The following is a 24711-nucleotide window of genomic DNA, read 5'->3' on the forward strand; positions in this document are numbered from 1 at the left end:
CTACAAATTGGATTCACTGGAAAGCCTGTGATTGACTTTTTCAAGGTTAAAAGATAAGGCATAAATGACCTTTCAGAAATGTAGAACTGGCAATGCAATGTATTGCATGTTTATTCAAAATGCATTTATAAATATGTTTGTCAAATTATCCATCCGTTCATCCATTTTCTATACCAGCATATGCAGAGCTGGGTCATGAGGAAGCTGGAGCCTATCCCAGCAATCGTCAGTTGCTCGGCTGGAACAATCATTGACTGATGCACCAGTCCATCGCAGGTGACCAGAATGTCCCCCAAAACACAAACACATGCCAGTTTAACATGTCTTTGAACTGTGGGAGGAAGCCCAGACGTAACCCATATAGACACATTGTTACAATATTAAAAGGTAAATGTTTGTTTATAATTCAGATATAATCTTGAAAAATATATATTTGGACAATATTTATTTTACATTTTATTGAAACATATGTACACATATGTTCAGGTATATTGCAATAGATTTCTTTTTGTAAAAGGCTGTCTGAAGGTTTCAGCGCCCTGGCTTTGAAATCCTTCCCTGGTCATTCCTGACGTACATTTTGTAAGTTCTCCCTGTGCCAATGTGAATTTTCCTACTGATATTCTGGTTTTCCTTATACATCACTACAGATGTGCATGCTGAGTTGACTGTATTTTCCTAACTGGCCCCTTTGGGGTGAGGGTGTGTGTGCAGTGGGCCCTGATGGCCTTGTGCACATGATATATACCCTGAATTAGATTAAAGGGATTTACAGATGTGCTACTAATTACACTTCAAAAACCCCTCAGAAATGAACTGCTTATTGTAAAATTCTCCTTCAATTAAAAAATCTGTAATGATCATCCACTAAAATATAGTTGAACTCGCTAATGTAGCTGCCAGACAGACAGAGTACTGCGCACAGGACAGAATGGAAAAATGAAGAATAACATCTCAAATGCTTCATAAGAATAACTAAATCATCGTGGCAATGAGCAGCTAAACTTCAGCTGACCACATATTTAAATCGCCTAACCGAGAGACGATGGGATACAAAGGGGCACAGGTTTGCGTCTTATATTCGGGATCAGAAGCGAACTATGGGATTCCTTTTCTAAAGTTTGAGTAACAGATAATGGGCCAATTGAAGCACATTTTCACTACTGATGAAGTAAAATTCTCTGGAGGAGGCTTTTCAGCATTCTCACGATGTTATTCAGATTCATTGGATGACGCGGTTCAAAATCGGAATGTATTTCTTCATATACTGATAACAAAACCTGCGCACTGTTTTGGAAAATGATCAGATTTTACAATAACGTTGGGTTAAGATTTTGAACGGTGGTTAGGGAAAAAATAACATAAAGCGCAATGTACAGGAGCACAGTTTATTATGGCACACAATGACTTCCTATTACCGCAGGCTCAATGCCCTGGGAATGCATGCCTGCTGGCCCGGAACACTCCCCACCGCGTCGCGGAAAACGTAGTAACATAATGAAGTCAAAAATTGCAGCCGCGTCTCCAAGTCTCGCCTACGTAGAGCACCTGTCGGAAGATGGGATGATCCTTAGGAGAAAGGTAAAGTGCTTACCAAAATCTGAGCGCGCGTCAAAGTGCTGCTTTAGTAATCAGAAGTGCCAAACCAAGCGCGGAGGCATAGTTTGGCAAACACGCGCATCACATATTAGCACCATCGGGTTATCTCATTGCCAAAACCAGGCGGGCATTTGGTTAACAAGCCCCTACTCGACTGGCCTTAGCGCTCTCACCCCGTAAGTACATGCGTCGCGTTTTTTATTATTAAAAGAGTTGCTTATTGTATTACAAATAGAAAAATAAGCAGGTTAACCTTGGTATTAAAAGAAAATTAAGTTAGAGACGCAACGTTTTGACTGAAGAAGGAAACCAATAGAAACCATGTACTTCAACACTCGGTTCACATTTTTTTTAGTGTAGGATCATTCTTTATTTTTCCTTATTGCTGATACTGACCCAACTCATAGCCACTTTTGTTGTTTTGCAGTGTTGTTTTTGAAGTGAAGTTTGATGAGATTTGGAAAACGTTCATGTTAGCGGTAACATTTACCAGTAGTTTCCCTGCCCTCCTCTCCTCGTTTTCAAGTTTATATCTAGTTTTCAGACATCCTTCATTTCTAATTAGGGCTGTGTTTAGGGTTCGTTTATACGCGAGTGGCAGTGTGGCATAGATTTATTATTTTTTAAAGCAATACAGCTTCGGGTAATTTAGTAATTATATCAGTGAAGTTTGAATGATGCCAGATTAGGATCCAGATGCACCCCGCGACGGAATGTTGGATGATCTATCTTAACACTTAAATTATCTGCCGATCTTTACATTTTGGCTCGCTGCAGCCGAGGTGGAAGTAATGGATTCCTCAGTTTCGCTAGGAAACAAGTAAACATGTCTGCTAACATGTTGGATCGATATCCCGTAATATGCATCACGGGATCCAAAGCAAGTTCATTTTAATGTAGCACGTCTTTGTTTGCATGTTCTTTATATTATATAAACTCAAAACATACATTTTTGGTGGGGGAAACACCCATCTAGATGTTCGCTGTTTGATATCGGCTTTTGCGATCGGTATTTAATAGCAATTGAGATGCCTTTATTAAGTAATATATGTGACGGATGTATAATTTTCCAAGATGTTACGATGATTTAAGGGCCGGTTGAACAAGTTAAATAACATACTGTAAACAAAACCGAAAGGAATATAAGGGGCGGCACCCAGATTGCACTGCTTAGCTCTGCTGTCCTATTAATGAAAATGAAGGGTACAGTATTCCTCTTTACAACAACCCAGTAGGTTCACGCGCAACCTATGTGTTTGCCAGCTTTTGTACACTACTGTACAGATATGTGCCAGTAAGTAGCTGGTTAGAACATAACTTCAGTCTCGTCGCGGTTTTTAACAAGGAGCTACATTTATCTCCAGGAACCCGTACTGCCTTGTCTGGACGATCCCATTCTTTATGCACAGGTATTATCGCCTCGGTCTCTGTAGAACCGGACTGCGTCTCCCCACACCCCTTTATTGGAATGGATGGCTCAGAAGTGGACTGTTTGTAGCATGGCCTATCTTCGTGTTTTTGACTTTATGACTGGATGAGGGTGCGAAAAGCAATATTTTACAAGTAAACCTATGGATGACTTGCTTATTGAATGAGTCCGTGAATAACTATTTTTATTCAAAACAAGATGATTGTGTTGGTTTTATATTCAAACACTTCTAGTTGATTTTAAACACTTATAAAATCTATCAATGGAACATTAATGACATAGAGTTAAGTATCACTCAGTACGTTCAAACTTTCTTTATGATATTCACAATTAAAGTCTAAATAATTTAAGGTTTTGTAGTTAACAAATATTTTTTAATCAACATGACACATTTTAAACAATAAGAAAGTGAATTAACAACTGAAATTCATGTCTTTGTATAAGGATGTCTTTAATTCATCCATCCATCCATCCATCCATCCATCTTCCTACTCACTTATCCAGGGCAGGGTCATGGTTTCTAGATACGGTATTAACCTTTATCATTACGTTGTAGTGTGGTGACATGTTACATATTGATTAGACATGTAAACAAAATTAACTATATAGAAGTGACAGGACCACTATTGTTACTATTACTGTGCTGCTTCTAGTTCTGGTGAGAAACTGCTGATGGATGTAATGGGGTAAGGAAGTTAGCTGTGCTGTATCAGGTAAGCCACACATCTGTGTAGAGCGGCCTGACATGGCTTTTATTTGACATATTGCTTTAATAAGCATTTTGGGTTTTTTTCTTTCATAATGTTGGATTACTAAACATTGTTTTGGTGCTGTAGTGTTTTTCCCCCATTCTGACAGTAATTTAATCCAGATCTTTCAGCTCTTCATCTTCTCCTTGCCATGTGTGGCCTGTTCAAGTATTGGAAAAAGTTGATTAGAGTGATACTGTTTTTGCAGTTGGAAGGGTATGTTGTTATTGTGGCCATTTAATGTGTATTTTTAGTATGTATTAGTGTGATAACATAACATTTTCCAATCTGCTTAATAAAATTCAGGTTTGAGCAGACCGGAGAGTATCCTAGCAGCATTGGCACAATGCAGGAAGCAGCCTCAGACATGGTGCCAGTCCATTAATGGGGCTGTTTATTTAGACATCCTCATTTGCATTTACACAGTTCCCATACAGAATTTGCACCTCACCTAACCAATATGATTTTAGGAATGTGGGAAGAAAAATCGGTGTACCAAAAGGTAAAAACAGGCAAGCACAGGAAGAACATGTAAATTCTACATACACAATAGCCAGACATGAGAATATTACCTAGGATGTTTAATCAGTAAGGCAGCAGCACTTGAAATGGTGCCCGCTTTCTGACCTATTAGTATGGTGTTAAAAGCATAACCTTTGCACCAGTTATTGACTTGTAGTTCATTGATGTAATGTTTATTTAATGCATTGTACAAGCTAGTACAAGTAAGTTTCTTTACTTAAAACTAGGGGGCTTTGCCCCCTGCTTGCTTCGCTCACCAACCCCCGGGCCTGCACTACACATTAGCTTCTTTGCAGTTTTAATGATGTATAATTTAAACAGATTATTATGAGAAATGTTACATATGCATAATAATGCTAACTATTTTACATTACAGCAAGTAATTAACCATATAAAAAAATAGTAAAACGTAATAATTTGAAAGTATATTAAGTTTCATGTTGCGTTAGAGTTATTCGTTGCATAATACGATTTTGTTCTGTTTGGCTTTGAAATTAATGTGCAAATACTTTTTAAACTTACCCTTTTACTGTAAAACTTCAGTAAAAACAATTGTTTGAATGCAATTTTCGTCACTATTACATTGAATTTTAATTCTGATTTTGGACTTTCATCATGACAACGCAATGTATACCCATGATTGAATTTCGTTTCTTTCTATTAAATAAAATTACTTTCTCAAATTCTAATGTTATTCTTGGAAGATGTACTACATTATCTTTCTTGCATATATCCTCCTTTCTACAGTAGTTTGTGCGGTGGAAGACCGGACAGTGTTAACGGTTGTAGATATTCTTCGGGATAGTGTAAGTTGATGTTTTCATCTTCCATGCGATCACCACTAACTGTTTCAGCATAGTCTGTTGGTACGCATTTAACCAATTTGCCATTTAACCGATCAACATTTTTGGCATTAATTCATTTGACTTCATCATTTCTCGGTGCTAAGATTGCCCGTGTGCTAATTTTTTCTATTGATAAGCCTTTGTTATGAAATCCTTCAGTAAGATTTGGACATAATAAGTCTTCTTTAATTGGGGAGTTAAAGTGAGGAAAACGTTAAAATTTATAAGAGTTAAGAAAGCAGGAACTGTGTCTATCAAAAGCATTCACATGAATTAGAGGTGAGAGTACCGTGTGCATGGTTGAATATGGTTGAGAGGAGGGGTGTAACTTGAAAAAATCTCATGACCAAAATCTTGTCTTGCGGGACTTGGAAAAAATCACTTGAAAAAAGTCTCGGCCCAGCATTTTTTAATATAATAGAGGGACATAAAAGCAGCCCAAGCTACTTTTTCAGTTATGATAACCAAGATTTCCTTTAAACACATTATTGATTTTTTTTTTCTTTTTGTTTATTTAAAGAGCTTCTATAAAAAGCGAAATTTCTTTCTTGGGACAAATAAAGTTCCTATCTATCTGTATATGTATCAATCTATTACAAAATCATGTGTTTTTCAGTCTAAATTAATATGTTACTCACTTTCACTTTAATGTTTTTATTAAAACAATTACTGCTGATGGTTGATTGTTATGTTAAAATTTACATAAAGCTTTACACATATAAAACTGAATATTTCCAAGTCAAGTAATAACATTTAGACACAGTTTGAACAATTCAGTTCATATTTGTGAATGGTACATTATGACTAAGCAGACTATCACTCACACTTCTTTTAGAAGACACATTTCAGTACTTGTCATCAGAAACTGAATGAGTTCAAGTCCACACCCAAATCAGTTTTTAAGTGGAAAGCGTAGTAGAGTTTAAAGGCAATAGTCCTGTTTTTCTGTCTTTTAAGAGCAAAAACCTCAAGGCAGAGGAGAGTGGACAGGTGCCGTCACTGGTATAGTACTGAAGTGACAAAAGAACCAAATCCCAAGTATCAGTATGGTAGTTAAGGAACAGGCTGTGTCATTCACGACATAGTACACATTCCATGTAGATTCATGGGATTTTGAGTTTTTACACTAGATGAATACTAGTCCAGTGATACCTTCAGTCAATTTTTTTTCTGGCAATTTATCCAGAAACGGCTGAATTGTTTCACATCATAGTTTCTTCAAAGTGTCCAGATAGAAGAGTACTTTTTGCTATTAAAAGACAGAAAAACATGAAGGTTCCCCTTTAACACTTTTGTTTTGTTTCTTCTTTTTTGTTCCCAATATTTTCAAGCAGGTCTACAGTATGCTATCATGATTGCTACTACACTAGTATATACTTAAATGATTGTACTGGCAGTAAAATACTGATAATGTTTATTATTTTTTTAGCATTCACTATATACATATTAATCCTACTTTCAGTCAGAAAATAAAGGACCAAATGCTGTTTTTAACTGGAGTGATTGGTGACAACAAAATTCTAATACTTATTGTAGAAAATGATTGTCTTCTGTAGACTTATATGTGAAGACATGGATTGAATATTGATTTGCAGCTCTAGTTGAGTGCAAGTAAAAGTGTGCATTTCAGACTAGAGTGGCTGTCACCTCTGTGTTGATGGTAGAAATTCTAAATGCAGCCAGTTTGTTCATTTGTCTGGAGAGCTTTGGAAGTTTGAGTGTCAGTTTTGTTAAACCCATTTGAATCTAATTTAGGTCTTTCAGACAAATTATGGGCCAATGATCTACTGTCTCATTGGCAGTTCCAAATAAAAAAATTAATAAGTTTATGACAGAGTAAATTCACAATATACATATTACGACATGGCTCCTCTTTTCCTTTTCACTTAATGTTTTCAATGTATTTCAGGTTGAGATTTGAAGGTGGCGGCACGTTGGCGCAGTGGTAGCGCTGCTGCCTCGCAGTTCGGGGACCTGGGTTCACTTCCCGGGTCTTCCCTGCGTGGAGTTTGCATGTTCTCCCCGTGTCTGCGTGGGTTTCCTCCGGGCGCTCGGTTTCCTCCCACAGTCCAAAGACATGCCGGTTAGGTGGATTGGCGATTCTAAATTGGCCCTAGTGTGTGCTTGGTGTGTTTGTGTGTGTCCTGCGGTGGGTTGGCACCCTGCCCTGGATTGGTTCCTGCCTTGTGCCCTGTGTTGGCTGGGATTGGCTCTAGCGTACCCCTGCAACCCTGTGTTCGGATTCAGCGGGTTGGAAAATGGATGGATTTGAAGGTGCTTCTTTTTAGCTGCACTACTTAATATTTTATTACTAGTGTCTAAAGTTATGTATATGAAGAACTATTTTTTTCACCTTTGTGTATTATTTAACTTTTACCAACTTCCAGTTCAGCCCCCGTGTTTTTAAATTGGCATTCAAGTTACAATGTTCCCTTTCATTTTTTAAAACTCTTCTGTCATAATATATCTTAATGTCGATTTGGTTTAGCCGAAGTAATAATGCTCCTTCAGTCTTAAAAATTATCTTTTATCCTGCCACCCTGGAGTTCTTCTCTGTGTCATTTCCAGTGCTGTTGTGTCCATTTTATAACCTGGAGTCCAAAATTACAAGCAATATTCCATATATAGTTTTACAGGTTCATTATGCACTTTAAATGTTATAGTAGCACTGTGACAGTAGAGCATGGGATAAGACAGTCTTGTTATAATTTTTTTTTAAATAATTAATTTATTTAAACAGACAGTTTAAATGCGCTTGTTCAAAAACAGTACAGATCTCTTCAATACTAACAGTAGCCAATAGAAAATACAGAATAATATGGTAATTTTTTCTACTTTAACAGTTAATTTTTTATTTACAGAAACAGTGCACATTAATATTTTAATTAAATATTTAATTAAATGTCATTGCATACAGTAGCCTATAATTAACATGTAAATTAAAAGACACAATTTATAACTGCTTATAAAAATTAATCCCAAATGTCATGCTCCAGATGTAGAAGGTGAGGTTGATGACAAAGAATTTGAATGTTATCGGATGATTGTGTTTTAAAAATGTCTTCAATTTGGTCATATTTGAGGATTTATTGACTTCCTTTTTCAAGCAGTGCCAGTAAGTAACTTTTATGTTTTCTATCTCTCAGTTTGGTTTAAAACTGAAATGAGTTCAAGCTATTGAATTTACAATTCACTTTGAAACAAAATCTACCTTTACCATCACTCTGTTTGATTTTTCGTATATATGATCAGTAACGGGGCAAAATCAGTTTTTCCAAAAACAGTAAGTTTGACTAGCTAGGAAAAATTGTGTCTAATATAACTGATTTTCAGAGCCTTGAAAGCTTTGGAGGGCATGGGCACAACTTTGCTGGTTCTGATTGTTCCATCCAGGTAACTTGATGCCCTTGCAGTGTTAAGTGCGGCGGTGCTCATTACGCATGTATTATTTTATACCCCTGCTCAATTTTGAAATTAACATTGTAATCACTACAGATTGATTATATTTGACCAGTGCAGAGTGTCGTGATTTCTCTGATTTGTTAAAATTTTACCTTCTAAAAAAGAGAAAATATTTATAAGTTAAGTTTTACATGAATATGGGTAGTGTCATCATGGTAAGCCAGTTAACCATTGTGTTAGCTTTTCTTATCACTTATGAGTATTGTTTGGTTTAGGACAGTAATGAGTCCAATAGGACTTTAGTTGTTCTAATAAGGTGTATTTTATAACTCCAAGCCCCTCTACATTCTGCAGTAACTGCTAAGTATTTTTGCTTAGTACATGTTAAACTTGATATCTCTTATATCTGTATATTTATTTAAATTATGTAATCCTTGATCTTCTGCAGCCAAAAGAGGTTGGTATCTAATACAAACAGATTCAGAAGAGTAGAATCCTGTTAATGTTTGGAGTCAGAGTCCAAAGTTCAAAAAGCTACATGTAAATGTTAGAGTTGCTTTAGTCATAAAACAGCGTATTTAATTAGCTTTCTGTAGTAATCTCTGTGAAGCGCTGCCCATCATTTCATACTAAATTCTTTAACTTAAGTTGGCTGACAGCTGGAAAGGGCTCAGTGTGCTTCTAAAAAGGGGTGCAACTGCAATGTCTTATTTATTTGCTGCTTGTGTGCAGTTGCACTTCAATGCCCAGTCCAACCGATGATGACCTTTGAATCAGCCCTCATACCAAAGTTGTTGACTTCTTTTACCTTTTTCATCGGTCACCATAATGCATCTAGAAAAGGGCTAGTTTCTTAGCTTATCATTTAGTAAGATAACAGCACTCCATTATTTGCTTTTTTGTTGATACATATTATTTAATATAAAGTTGGCAAAAATCTTATATTTACAGTACAGATTCAGTCATTTGTGTGTGAGTTTACACCAAAATTGACTGATGCCCTCTCAAGGGGTATTTCCTGCCTTGGGTCCAATGCTTCCATTCCATGCAGCTCTACACTGGATGGTGAAATTTACAGATGGAAACATAACAAGAATGACTTGATCAGTACAAATTTTTAACTTATTGCTTTTTTATAATATACTTTTAATGAATGTACTGTACTATATATATATATATATATATATATATATATATATATATATATATATATATATATATAAAATAAATATACAGTATTTTAAATTTACACCTCAGATATTTTTCTGTAGTCATAATTGCCTCAAAAGAGGGCAGAAAATCCATCAGGAAGCCAATTAGTTTGTTAGGACGTGGAACTGACAGTCTCTTGAACTGAAAATTTGTCACTGCTGTCCGGATAAAGAATAATAAATTGCTCTATTGAAAATACTTTGATAGATTCTTGAAACAACTGTCTTTAAAACTCTATCTTCATGAACATTTCAGGAATAGTTCAGAAAAAAAAATCTGCATCTGCAGCAAGTAAATCAACAGATTAGGCATGCTAATTGGGGCACTGAGAGTTTTTGTTTGCTTGAGTTGACAGCCGCGTTAAGGGAGTTGTCAAATACATTGTTGTAATGCCAATTGGTCTCTGACATTAATTCAGCTGTTCACAGGTAAAATGAACATGTATTCTTGATTGAATGTTTTCATTTACTTTTTTAGCTGACAGTTGTAAGTGACATAAAATGAAACTGAAACAATTATATACCGCACATATGTTTACAGTTAGACTACATGTAGATTCTTTGACTTCCAAAGGGTAGCATATTAATTTAAAGTGCCATCCTTGTGGTTTACATTCCAACACTTTAACCTAAAGTCATATTTTTTCATTCTTTATACAAATTACAGATATTGGCCTTACATATGTACTGTAACTTTTCCTTTGTTGAACTACTGTAGAAAGACATTATCATATAAATAGATTACTCATTAAACTACTTTTGAACCTGCTTACTCCATTAGCGTCCTGGGTATGATTTTAAACTGCATCCAGCCCTGCATGTAGGCCCTCCAAACTTCAGGGAAAACCTGGGGGTTGGTGGCAGAATTGCCACTCCAGCCACCATAAAAAACATCACACTGTTCCATTCCATCTGAACTAGTGTGGTGCTGAGGTGTCACCCATTGCATGGCTGCACTCGGGTCCTAATTTGGGATCCTGAGTTGGTTTGTCATGTGGTGGGTGCGACAATGCGCTGTATCAGCGGGTGCTCCTAACCTCTCCTCTTTTACTCCATTACAGGTTTTGAGGAGGAGGATGAAACCTATGCTGGAGGTATTGAGCACAAGGGAGAAACCTGTCCTGGGTGAGACATAAGTCTATTTCTGAGTGCACACACGTGTACAAAGACAATTTAGAGATGTCTTTACAACTAGAGTACCTGGGAAAAATGGGTGGAATGAAACTCCACTTGGACAGTGACTAGACCAAATAACAAACTCCAGTCCTTGGAGATGTGAGGCAACAGGACTAGCCATTATCCTTGAATTAATATTACTTTTAGACAAAAATGACAAGATTACAGTTAAAGCAGCAATCGAGAAGAAATAGGTATTTTAAAAAGAGAAATTTAAGAAAAATCAGTAAGGTGCAAGACAAAAGGCCTTAAAAATTAGATGAGGACACCCAAATCTCCTATGATAAACTTAACAGATCAGAGTTCTGGGTGTGAGAAAGAAAATGCTGAAAGAATGCTTATATATGTCTGTAACATAGATATTCTTAGAATGTAGGCAACCAAAATAAACCACACCCCATCAAATAATCAATTTGTGTATCTCACTTTGTAACAGACGTTTCTCCCTGTACAGAGTGGGAGGAAGCCAGTACTGGTAGCAGTGGGTAAAAAGCTTGAAAAAGCCACAGATAGGTCTTAAGGGCACACTCTTGTACACCCACACTTACTCACATTAGGTCAATTTAGAGTCACTAATCAACTCAACAGTTTTTTTCTAATGTTACAAATTTCTGCTTTTCCGAGTTTGTAGTGCAGACATCAATACTACATTTGTTAATTTCATTTACAAATTACTTTGGCCAGGCTTTCAGAGTTACACAGTATAATGGCAAAGCTGTTTCCCAGAGTCACTGCTTCTCGATTATGCTAAAGTCATTCTGAAGTGCAAGTCACCAGCAAAAGTTACTTGTAATATTGGAAAATATGCACACTGTCATTTAAAACATAGCTACAATTAGTTTATATTCAGTTGTAGAAAAGGTGCAACAAGTGTCTGAATAACAAGATTCAGAAGAATAATGAACCACAGAGAAGTAGGTGGTTGCTGGAGATAGAAAAAAAGCACTACATGCCTGTCTGGAAGCATAAGTACAGAGGCAATTAGCAGTTATTGGTGACCCTGACATTCCCTGTGGGTAGGCTTCAAGAAGCTATTTGGTTAAATGTTCTTCTGAAGTACTGGGAAAATGGAGGATAGAGTGTCTGCTGGAAGTCTCTTCTTCATTCACTTTTAATGGCATTAAGTTGATCTTTATCAGCTTTAATTGATATATGTACTTTCAGTGCTGTACACTTACATATATATTTGTAGAACTGAATGTTAGATTATTTAGACATTTGCCTTTGTATTAAATCTTGAGACTTGAGGTGCAGATTGTCATACATAACTTCCTTACAGTTTTCATCAGTTTTATTTGTTGTATCTACTTATAGTGATTATTTAATCCAATACCTTCTTGGAATTTAAGCGTTGAAAGGCTTCTGCTAATTCCTGAATAATGGTATGATTTTTAATATAAGTAATTATTGTCACGGTTCTGGTCATATGCGGTTCATTCTTATATGTTTGTTGTGGTGAATTCTCTTCTGTTTTCTGTGATTTCTGGTTTATTGTTTACTGGATTTCTCACCTCTTCTCTCTTTTTTGACCATGATTCTTGGATTATTGTATTGGGACTTTGTTAGTTTCCGGATTGCCTTTTTAGGTGTATTCATTTTTTGTGCTCTTCAGAGCATTTCTGTGTTTTAGAACATTTGAGTGAATAAACCTTTTATTTTATAAAGATTCATTGTCTCCCCCTATATACAGCCAAAGGTTGATGACTACCCTGTCTCTGTAGCTCTCATCTGCTGCATATTTGTTTTGGATGTACAGTTTCTTGGCTAGTTTCACTTCTGGAGAGCTGGCTACCCATGAAACCAGCAAAGCTCTCCTGGGAACTGACTGAGTCAAGTGTGTCTCTGTGAACCAGTGAGGATTCTGACTTGCTCCCAACACAACGTGGAGACCCCTGTGAAGACTTTGGAGGAGAACTGCCCACATCATAAAAAATTCAGAGGTATTTCAATGGTCCTTTGCGCACCCCAAAACCATTGCAGTGGCCATGTTGTTTGCAGTTGCTATGTATGTTGCCTATCAAATGACAAAGACGTCTCTAGATGTATTCCCACTGGTGTGTGTATGTTGTTAATTACAGTATTGAACTGAAGATTAACAGAGAGTACTCATTTCAAAGCAGTCAGGGTTAAGAAACACAGGCTAGTAACAGACACTTTTGTCTGAAGATCTCTTTTGTTTCTTGAATTCGAATTTGTCTCACGTTTAAGTGCTTCAACTTCTCTGATATGTTTTATTTACATTATAAAGGTGAGGATAGTAAATTGCCAGTTCCCACAATTCAGTGATGGACTGTTGGGTTAAACTCTGAATTGGTCCACCATGAGAGCGTGAGTGTTTTCATGTGTGTTAGTGTACCTTGTGAAGGAGAGGAATCAGCATGCAGGGCCTGTTACTGGACAACATTAAACTTGATTAAGTAGGTTTTTAATGAACAGATGAATCCTGAAGTGGATTGATCATGTTAAAGAATGAGTAAACACTGAAAAATATCTCAAATTGACGATGGAAATGATTGTGTCTTGGAACATTCATGCTGTTGTTTATAACCCATAAAGCATGAGTATGTTATCCTTCCTTAAGCATGTTATGCACTCATACTGAGAAACTTTAGTGCATCTCATATATTTACTCTCCCAACTCTCTAGACTTACTTTCTCAAGTACATTACCCTCAGTTATATACATTTTGGACTTTTCAGTGTCTGCACATAATAAAGAACAGATGATAAGGGAAAATCGAGTGATAAACAAAGATAATTCATTCATCTGTAGTTGTATTTTACCTGTATTAAAATGAAAACATTGTATTTTTCACACAAGTGCATACGGTAAAAAATGCACAACGTTGTCCAAAGTACCTGTTGGATTTAGCTATGAGCAGTTGCTGTTGACAACTGCTCCTCATTTTACATTTATTTGCTTATCAGATACCTTTATCTAAAGTGCCTTACAAAAGAGGTCAAGGTAATTGAATAAAAATCAGTCTGGATTCGGAGAGGATTGTTAGGGAACAAGTGTTACAAGACAGTGTTACAAAATGAATCTTTGTAAGTGAAGAGCTCAGAACAAAATACAAGCTAATTACAAATCCTAGGTATTGGAAGCCTTACAACTACAAATAGTTAGATAGAAATTCACCAAACAAGAGATTTTTCAAATACTTCTTAAACACACTGATGGAGTAAGAAATTCAAAAGGAGGTGGGCAGCTTGCTCCATCATCTAGAAGCTACACATCAAAAGAGTCTGGATGGAGATTTGATGCCACACAGAGGTAGCATCACTTGACACTGATCATCAGCAGATCTGATTAGTCGAGAAGGAGCACAGGACCTCACATGTGTCTTCATATATAGCTGTTGAACTTTTGTCTACTCTGTAGGCAATCATCAATGATTTGAACCTAATATTTGCCACTACAGGTAGTCAATATAGTGATCTGACAAGAGAAGTGACATGCCCTCCTTGGCTGACTGAACGCCAGGTGTGCTGCTGCATCATATTCAGTGGCTTAGTGATACATGCCAGTACTTCTGCCAGCAGAATCCTGGACCAGGTGTTTTGCTGCATACATTGTCAGATATGTTCTTATCTTTTAAATGTTGTGTAGAGTGAAGAAGAGACTTGTTTGCATGGTCAGTGAAGGACAACTGGAGAATGAACAAGTTCATGTACAGACTTCACTGGTGTAAGCGATAATGAGCCAAGCTGAACAGAGATTTAGTGCTGAATAGATGGACATGTTGGCATAACAAGGAAGTCTGTCTGCCAAGTGGAGCTGGAAATTGTTTTCCTTCATCCAGGTTGTGATATCAGTGGGACATGCAGAGATTATAGCTTTTACCATGCAGTCCTCTACAGAAAACTACAGATATAGTGATATATCATCGGCATAGTACTGATAGAAGAAACCATAGGACAGAATGATAGGACCTAGGGTGGAAGATATTCTAGAGTAAAATCATTTATGACCAGAGTAAATGCTGTGGTACATCACAGGAGCTGTCTGATCATTGCATTCTGGTCTCCCGCACATCGATGTTTTCTCACAATAGCTCATTAGACTACTAAGGTTTAAATGGTCTTTTTCTTTCAACATTGATAGTTGTCGGTTATAACATTTCTATTTTGTTTTTGCTCTATTAAGTTGCTGCTTGTCATCACAGAAGCAGGTGGCCACAGCCTGGTAAACTTTTAAATGTGCATTTAATTCCTCAGATGCTGGGCAGTTTTCATTTTGGGAGGCTTTTTACACTTTTGAGGAATTGACCCTGAGCCAAATTAATCTGTATATCAATGGGCATTCGTAGCTTAATTGGGATTTAGGAAGCACCTAATGATCAAGTTTAGTTACAAATAAAACAGCAAAAGAAAAACTGACAGCACAGTTTGATAGCTGCTCTGTGTTTATTTTCAGTTTTACCCTCTAAAAGTGTTAACTAGATACCTAGGTAACCTAATATCATATATGAGTCTTTAGGATATTAGCCCTGAAGAGTGCCTATGTTACAAAGGATAATGAACAGGCACATTCATAGTGGAACACATTTTTATTACCTCACGTTATTCAAGCCATGTGCTAACCTAGTTGATGTTTATGAAAGTGGGCGTATGAAAAGGCCAGATAACGCTTTTTAGGTTTCAAAATTTTCCCAGACTCCCTCCTTCAGTGTGTGCTTCATGAACTAATAAAATAAACATTGATCCATGTTTTAAAATGAACAGTCACCACATTTTATCCTCACATTTTAAATTTTTTTGCATTCTGTGTTTAGAAAGTAATCTTTAATAAATTTAAAACAAAACAGTGTCCCACATGAATGTGTAATCCCTACGCATCTTCATTGTCTTTTTTTCTGTTATTAAGTTACATATATACTTATCACATTAGGCTGACTCAAACATGTTTAAATATTATCCATCTTCATAATGGTAAAAACAGGGTTGACAAAAGGTAAGATGCAGCCTCACCTGAAATGCTAGTTTGACAGGGTCCTAAACACTTTGGTTTATTCATTTATTGTTCAGAAACTAAGCAGAAAAGTATTTTAATTACTAAAAAAAACTTTTTAAATCAAAAATGGGGGATTAACATTTTAGGCCAGAGTATTTAAAAATTAAAATTACCAAGAAAAATTATATATAAATCAAATCTCATAGAAACAGGAGAACTTTAAAATTTCTGCATTGCTTTAAAAATAGTTAGGGACAGTTCAGAGTAATGGCTGGAGATTCTTAAGTTACAGTTCTCATTTTAGTTTATTTGAACAGAATAATTCCACATTTTCACAGTGTTTTTTTTTTTTTATCAAATCTTTGTTTATAAAGTTTTTGCATTATTATTATTTAAAAGACAGTGGTCCTAACAGAAAGCCATACAGTAAATAAAATAATGCTTCATAACATATTTAAGCAAAGAACATTACTTTTATTTTAATTCATGGCATAAAATGATTATTAGGAAAACCAAAATTCTACCCATCATCAGACTCACTTGATGCATTTCTAGGTGCAGGGAACAAAGCAACATGTTTTTGTTCCAAGATTTATTACATGCAGCATCAATTCAACAAAAAACTGGTACATTGTATGCTTTAAAGTCTTTTCACTAAATATGTAATTTAACTGTCTAAAATGATGTAAGCTTAATTATAATTATAAACAATTTCATCTTAACCCAGGCTGGCGTGTTATACTAGGTAAAGTTAAACTTTGTTGGTTTGTAAGCCTAGAACTAAGTTTTACATATTCGGCTATATGCATGTGTGTACAATATCTGTTCCCTTCTGATTAAATATATCTGCCATTTAAAAAAAATATATACATTTGATAATTTATATCTTGTTTGTTATGTGAAGCATTTATTTTTAACTTCTTCTTGTCCCAAGTTACTGTATATTTATGTACACATAGTGTATGTTGAACAGGCGTTATATTGTACATGAGATATATACCTGGATAATACCTTATATGCACATGTTCTTGTGCTTGTCTATGTGTACTTTTATATATACCTGTAACAGAAAACCAAGTGTGTATTTAAAAAATTAAGATTTGTCACAAATGGTATTATATAATTCTATATAAAAAATGTATGCTTTTTTTTTTTTATCAATTTCAGTTTTAAACACTGTGTTTTGGCAGCATAATTATATCAAACAATACATGTGTATTTGTAAAGAAATATATTTTTATTTTTTAAATGCCGCCTTTTTTATCATTCAGATGCATTAAATAATTTTATTTTGTATGTTTGCTTAAAAGATATTTGTATTGCAACTTCAAGACATTAGTTACACTAGTTACAGAAATAGTGTATAAAATACTAAAACTTGTTCTCAACCATTTTGTTTTTATTATATCCTGAATGATCTAGCTCAAAATTATTAAATCATGGAAAGTATCTTACCTCTTGCTGTTGTATTCCATTTTAAGATAGGCTTAAATGTCAAGTCTGCAAGTATCTTGATAGAAATCCGAATAGCGTCATTGGAGCACAGCAGCTACAGTAAAAATAGGTACTTTTCTATTACTTTCAGAGCATGTCAGTGGTAGAACCATTAAGTTGCTGAACAAAAAAACAATTCAAACAAAAACAAACTTTGAACATACTCCCACCTCATTTACCAGGTGAAACAGACTAAGCAAGGAAGAAGTGTAGAAAAAGTACTGAAAAAAGAAAGAGAAGCTGGAGAAGCCAAACAGAGTTGTAACATGGGATGAAGCTAGCACACGTATTGGAATAACCATTTGGTGTCGTGTATCAGGCAGATGAAATAAACAGGCTCATCAGCTATTTTTATATTTGGAGTTGCTAGGTTTTCTTATGGCCTCGTTTATCTCTTCTCTCTTCTTGAATTAAGAATGTTCAGTAAATTAGTCTGAATTAGCACTCCCAGAATTTTATTGTAGTTTTCTGCAAAGGTAGTAAATAAAGTTAATAAGGCAGTAAAGTTCACTGCATGTTGTATTGTATAAAGGATACTATTTGTGGGGAATGCTGCTTTAAATAGAAATATATATAATCTTCATGCTAGATGAGTCACTTAAAGGGACTATATTAATACTAATTACTTGTGATTGATTATTAATTAAAACGAAGAAGACATTAGCACTGCTAATAGCACATGCAGCTGGCAAATACAAAAACAGAGGCAGAAAGTGACTGTGCAGTTTTAGTTTTCATATTATATTTGTTCTGGTTTATTTTAATCTTCACATTCCGATATTTTAATTTGTTTGCTGTTAGTTCATGATTTCATGAACTATTTCAACAACAAGATATGTTAATTTATTTTTAAAAATGTTTTTATTGATTTTAAATAGAAGCAGGTAACCTCCTATACAATCAAGTCAAACTTAACAAAACAAAGCAAAATTCAACCCCACCCAAGAGAAAGAAAGGAGAGCCACCAACCAAAGCTACTGTAAAAGCAACAAGAAAGAAATGGAGTCTTATTTTGAAACATTATTGATTGATTCTGCCAAATTTTTAAAAAGTTTTGAAGTGAGAATTACATTTTTTTCCAATTTCAAATAGTATAGAACACCAGTTACCCACTGACTAAGTCAAGAAATGTTAATTTAATTAGGGTGAATTATATTTATTTTGGAAGTCTAAAGTTTGTATATCTGTTCCCAGTCCAGGGCTAGTTCCTGGTTAGTGTCTCATGCTGGCAGGACAGACTCGAGTTCCCTTGTCCTTGGTTTGGATTAGGAATGAGAGTATTATGTTATTTATATGTCATATAAGGGTCAGTGCACTTGTAGCTCTACTGCTTTGCATTAAGGAGACCAGGGTTCATATCCCAGGTGTTCACTGGGTGTTCTCCCTGTGTCTGCGTGGGTTTCATCCAGGCGCTCTGATTTTTTGCCAAAGTACAAAAACATGCGGGTTATGTGAATTAGTGTTGCTAAATTGGCCCTAATGAGTTTGTGTGAGTTTGTGTGTGTTTGCTTCCCTAGTCCAGGTTTTGTTCCTGCCTTGCACCTTATGATTGCTGAGGTACATTCCAGCTGCCCTGTGACCTTGCCCTGGATTAGAGGATTAGGAAGGTAGATAAATGGATATTTATATAATTAGAATATCATTCATTCAGAATACTTTTATTGGAGCAAAATTTGACTATCAGAATATAAGTAAATGTATACAGTATGTTATCATAAACCTGGCTTATCTTCAGTTATATTTTGTAGGTTCATTTCATACTTGTGCTGTGTAGGCACTTGGGTCGTTTAAAAGTGGAAAGGTATTTGAGGGCATTTTTATTTTACTATCTGTAGACACTTACCTCTTAGCAAAGAAGGTCATGGGGTATGCAGAGGATCTGAGCACACAGCCCTACAGTTTCCAAATGGTTTTCACGTCGAGTAATCTTCCCACAGCCTTATATTGCAGACAAGCGATGCTATAATAGGAGATGGCAGCAGTGAATATTTTCCCAGGAGCACAAGCTACTGGAGAGGAGAGCCCACTGATATGACAGACATTCACACATGCCTCAGCAGAAGGCGAAGTCTGCCATCATTCAGAGATACAACTAGAAACTTTCTAGCATGCTAGATCACTGACCTGTTGGAGCTTTTTTTGACTCGCTAGGGATGAAAGGCTGTTTGTCACAACCCGCAGGTCCCATACTGTAGCTGTCCCAGCCAGATGCCTTCGCTCTTGATTAAAAATTTATTTAAGGCCTTAACACCTGAAAAGTGATTAAAATGTACCTTAAAAGGCACTTGGTGGGCGTAGCATTTAATGCATTTGTCTTTTACTTAAGAGGAAATTCCATCATCAAAGCATATACATTTCTGTAAGTATAGCTTGCTTTTAGAATGTAGTATTTTGCCAAGCATTGCTAAAATAAACCAGTTTTCAATAAACTCTATTTTTTAATTTACAATTTTATCTGTTTTTTTATGTTATAAAGAATCTCTTACTAAACTTACCAGCCTATTTTGGCCTGTGCAGACAGGCTGACTGCTAATCTGATCAGGAAAAGCTGGTCTGATGAAATGGGTGGTAGACATGTAATACCATACATAGCACAAGTATGTACATTTAGATAAAATGTACAGTATAAACTATACATCACTAAGCAGCATCTAATGCATTTGTTATATACCATAATTCAAATTAATTGCAGAAATGTGAAAATTAATAAGCATGTTTGAGCCAGTATAAATTTATTTAATTAATGAAATGTGCAGTTTTTCAAATGAATGAACGCATGGCATTTACTCAAGCATTGCAAACAGATGTTCAAAACTGTACAGACACCCCCTTCTAATTTTGGAACGAGACTAACAGTGGCAATGTCACATTCAAACCAAAGTTTTAGATTTTTGTTGTATTTTGACATAATTGGTGGCAAACCATTGTATACTCTGGAGCGCTTATAGTGGGAAACAGTTTTGTTTGTGTTGTATAGTGTTTTTCTGTTCTAATTTTTCTGTGTGTGTGTGTGTTTGTGGTGCATGTGATCTTGTGGCTATTTTAACTATAATGTATTTATTGATAGTGTATGGTGCATAGAACTTGCATAAGTATTAATTAAGTGTCACCTCAGGCTTATTTCTTCCTGGTGTCCAGTGTTACTGAAATATGTTCCAGTCCTTTGACTCTGAACTGGATTGTGCAAGATCAACAATGTAATGAATGGGTAATTTATATTTTAGGTAGATTTCCAGAGGTTGTGTATGTGTGCAGGGTTATTGTAAAAAGCTCATTGGAAATGTGATGTCTTTTATCAGTATTGTGTGATAAGACTTTTCATAATATAATAATTAACTGTGTTAGCATTCAGTATTATTTTCTTTATCTACAGTATCGTAAGTATAAATTTATCTTTATTTTATTGGATTAAAAACTTAAAACATTTCATTATGGGTTTTTCTGGGGCTTTAGAAAAGTGTTGAATAGTAATATTGGTTTATTTCTCTCAACTGAGATTTTCATTTCAAGTTTTGTGAGCTTGCGCTGACCCCATGGTCCTAACAGACTATTCCTTGCCTGTTCTATTCAGCATGTGTTTGCTTTTCCCTGGTAGACCTTAGTGAGAAGTCATGCAAAATGATACCTTTTATTAGCCAACTTAAAAAGATTACAATATGCAAGCTTTCGAGGCAACTTGGGCCCTCTCTTCAGGCAAGATGTAACCTTGCAGACCTTTTAAGAGTACTTTGTTAGCAAGCAGTGGGCCTTGGCAGTCATTGCTGCACACACCTCCTGTTCACTGAGCAACACTGAGAAAATTTAGCAATGCTCTTAATCACATGAATCTATTTATAAAAACACACGCTCAGATTCTCGGCATAATAAATAGCCTACTTTTAACTATTAGGTAATTCAAAAAGCTTTTCCTCAGATACTTTTCACATTTTGTTATCTTGTTCCAAGTTGATTCCTACACACGTAACATGATTCAGTTACTTTAGCAATAATAATATGTTATGTTTACAGAGAACATTTCACATGTTTAGATTACTTTACATGCACAGATAAATAGACATTTATGTAAACAATTGTACTTTCTTGTTTCATCTGCACCTCAGGCCTGTAATGTGTCTTGCTCAGGGTCACACAGTGATGAATGTGGGATTGAAACAACAGCCTTGTACTTTAAAGTTCAGCACACTGGGGACCACAGCACATATCCTAACATTCCTTTGAGCCACTTCTCCCAGGTACAGTACTCATCTTTAAACAGGTTAAAGTTCAATGTACAGATTGTGCTCCTTCATTATCAATAAGTAATTCAGCTTTGACTTTGCTTCCTTGCTGTACAACATGAAAATTGTGGCAGCCTTCCATTACCGCCTGCCCCTTCTGTCAGTTTGTTTCTGTCTGGCTTGGTTTGCGACGTTGTTGTCTAGTCCATGGTAAACCAATAGCAGCAACCTGTTCCTCGAGACGCAATGTCATAAGACTTTATTAAATAAACATTGAGTCACGATAAATTTTAGAAATGAACAAGTGAAGCCAGAGATCTCTTTCAATGTCACAATGTCAAGCTCACTTTTAGTATATGCACAATTTGAGAATGTGTACAGTTTTCGGTGGAGAGAAGTGGGTAAACACTTGAAAGCAACAGAATTGCATTTTAAACCCTTGTTGTAAGGAGTTGTTAAAACTCTTGCAGAGAATTAGTCAGAGCACTAGACTGTATAAAAGGCTAATTATAATAATGGATGATATTGATCATGCCATTATAATAATACTCCCACCCATCCATTTTTAATCCCTTCTAACCCATTTCAGGATTGTGGAGGGTCAGAAACTCTCCCAGAAGAAAGGGGCACAAGACACAATCCATCTCCAGCCAACATTTATTATGTTAGTGTTAATTATGAGTTAAAGATCTGTCTTCAGTTCTTGGATAAATCTTGATGAACAATGCATGCTTTTAGCTTGTCTTTTAATTTTAATTTTTTTCTGGCTTCTGACAAAATCACAAAGATTTACTGATTAGTTTTAATGGTAGATTGGTCTTGTGTAAATAAGTATGGTTTGCTGCTGACTGGTACCTCATTCAAGGTTGGTTCCTGCATTGTTAAAGGCAGAGAGAATGGTGTGGTAGCTGTGGCTCTGAATTTTACGCCATGTGGTTTCTGGTTTAGTTCTTGCGTTTGCCTCACAGTGTGACACTGAGCAAACCATTTTAGCAGCTTCTTCAATGTATATGTAACTTGTTGTAACATATAGTGACATTAAGTCCCCTTGGAAAAGCGTGTTGGCCACTGATAATAATAACTGTAGGTGATTCTGCAGCTTCCCACAATCCTGTTATGAATAGATCATATTCAGGAGCTCAATGATAACTGTTTTATGTATGCTTGTTTTTTATGAATTATTTTGGTTCACCGATTATAATACATTTTAATAAACAAACAACAACTCCCCCAAACACACTTCAGACCTTCTGGTTTGTAAAATGAAGCAGCTTGCAGGTGGCAGTTAGATGGTGATGTTGGATGCTTTCAACTTATGTTTTAACAACTTAAAGAGTAAAATATGGCTATGCAGCTGGTTGTGCTGCACTTTCCATTAGAGTAATGTTAAAGGTCTCAAAGACTCAGAGAGTGCTGCATCTGGATTTGTGTTTTCATCGCTCCCCTCTGAGCATAGCAGAGAGTAAAACTCAACTTGATGTCACTTCTTGGTCAAATTAAACCTGATGATCCAGCAGTCCAGCTGCTCTGTTAATTATTCTTATAGTCTAAAGTACTACAGGATGTAGAAGCAAGCACTTGTTTACATTATCATTATTCTTCTTTATTATTGTTGTTATTTGTGTTTCCCTTTACATATTCATTTTTTTTTGCTGGCAAATCCATTGGTAGCCAGAAATCTGAAGGCTGTTATTCCAATAACTAATTATGAAGGACAACAAAGCTTTTGCTTCCTTAATTCTATGGGGTGTATTTTCTGTATTGTGGCCTTTTGATAACAAACATTGACAGTTTTATTCTATCACATACTATTTTATTGCCTCAGTCTGTCTTTGGTATTTTTAAAATTATATTTTAAGTTTTCTAATATGTTGCCCACAAATTAATGTTTTTTATTTAGTCCATGCATGGCTTTGGGTTTTGAGCAGACCAACAACAATGGTGTTTTGATTCGTCATTGTGAAACCTGAAAGCTGCCTTGTTACACAGTGGCAATGTCCACCCTTTAATACTTTTTGTATATGTAGCACAAATGAAAGAAACCTACAAAAACATGAAACTGTTGTTATAACATATGCAGTACAACAACTACAACTAGAATGTCTGAGGTAGTCTAAAAGTAGTGGCACTTCTGCTAGGAATGCAGCTTGGATATACCAAGTACTGTTGTTTCATTTACAAAAGGGACAGCCAAGCTAAAGTGTCTCATTACATTACAAAGAACTGGCCTCCCCATAAGCATTTGGTTCAAGGGCAGGAAAGTGTGGCACGTAAAACACTTGTCAACCCAGCAAAGATATTTTTACCTCCTCTTCATATGAAACATGGACTGATGAAAACTTTTGTAAAAATGATAAACAAGGAAAGTGAATGATTTTAATATTTGAGACAGATGGATCATTCCGTGTCAAATCAACCAATGGCACATGCACTTCGGACTCCATAAATTCTGAAAAGTACTAGGTGTATCCATGTTAGTCATGAGACAAACCTGTAATTATTATTTTTTTGATGTAAGAGCAATATTTTCCAAGATACATCCAGTTTACCAAGAGGAGGGTGTTGTTGATTTTATCTGGCCTTATTTCTTCATCAAATTTCACAAGTCCATAGCTCAAGAACTAAACCACTGAGCAGGCTCCGACTTTGCACGCTGGTATATTAATTGGTCTAGTATGTAACAAAATTAAAACATTTGTTCCAGATGACCCTACATGGTCAAAGCAGCCCCTTGAAGTTGATCAAAATTTAATTTGGGTTTTTGGCTTAGCTAAGCTTAGGCCTCAGAAACACAATTTTATAACTAACACAGATTTTAGATTTTTTTTCTTATTCATATAACTATATAGGCTTTCTGAAAAAAACAAACAGAAAAGTAACTGTAACAGGGTTTGCACAACAGATTTCACAAAATCCAAAAAATCATTTTGGATTTCATTTTCAGAGCACCCTAACGGAATGTGAGAATGTGCAGATAATTTAAAAAATATTTTTCATTTATTCTACATTGTCCCTTCTTTCTCAAAATACAAACCTTACTTTTCTTATGTAAATCTTTCATCTTTATCTTCTATAGGCTGAATGTACCATGTGTCAATAATGGTAATCATTGAG

The 24711-nt window shown here is 35.7% G+C and overlaps 1 protein-coding gene across 2 annotated transcripts in view; it reads right to left on the bottom strand.

The window, feature by feature from the left end:
• Nucleotides 1–17643, bottom strand: part of LOC120541894 (cardiac-enriched FHL2-interacting protein) — a 51089-nt gene extending 33446 nt beyond the window's left edge. Inside the window, exons 1-2 of one of the 2 annotated variants that reach the window (XM_039773861.1) lie at nucleotides 17551–17640; nucleotides 17342–17435 (exon numbers count right to left, since the gene is read on the bottom strand). The gene's annotated coding sequence lies outside the window, so the exon portion shown is untranslated. Of the gene's footprint in view, nucleotides 1–17341 lie in introns of both variants that reach the window. The other variant, XM_039773852.1, reaches the window with a different exon arrangement.
• Nucleotides 17644–24711: the final 7068 nt, after the last annotated feature.

Source organism: Polypterus senegalus, chromosome 1 (assembly GCF_016835505.1).
Source record: "Polypterus senegalus isolate Bchr_013 chromosome 1, ASM1683550v1, whole genome shotgun sequence".
NCBI classification, from domain to species: domain Eukaryota; kingdom Metazoa; phylum Chordata; class Cladistia; order Polypteriformes; family Polypteridae; genus Polypterus; species Polypterus senegalus.